Below are 469 nucleotides of genomic sequence, written 5' to 3' on the forward strand. Positions count from 1 at the left end.
GCCCCGGCGGAAGCCCCGGCTCGGCCCGGCAGCCCCGCCCGGCGCGGAGAGGCCGCATGCGCGGAGAGCGCCCGCCCCGCGCCGCAGTGGGCCCGGGGAGCGCCGGGCCGGGCCCTCGGCAGCCCTCGGCAGCCCTCGGTGCTCGGCTCGTGCGGAACGCACGATTGCCCCGTAACCACTGCTGAGAGCCGGCACTGAGTGCCCGTGGCTGGTCAGGCTCCAGCGCGTTTGCCAGCGGGAGGCTCGATAGTGCGGTCCGTCAGAGTGTAAAAAGGAGTGATTCGGGCATAAGTGCACAAATATGAAAGTCTAATTATGCCAGATTTATTGAAACAGTAAGACGTGGGGAAACTCATTTCGGGAAAATAACTTGTGACTTCAAATCATGGAATCCCTAACTTGGTTTGGGTTGAAAGGGGCCTTAAAGATCACCTAATTCCGACCTCTCACTGTCCACTAGGCCGCGTTG

Source organism: Pyrgilauda ruficollis, unplaced genomic scaffold, assembly GCF_017590135.1.
Source record: "Pyrgilauda ruficollis isolate IOZ18807 unplaced genomic scaffold, ASM1759013v1 scaffold23, whole genome shotgun sequence".
NCBI classification, from domain to species: Eukaryota; Metazoa; Chordata; class Aves; order Passeriformes; family Passeridae; genus Pyrgilauda; species Pyrgilauda ruficollis.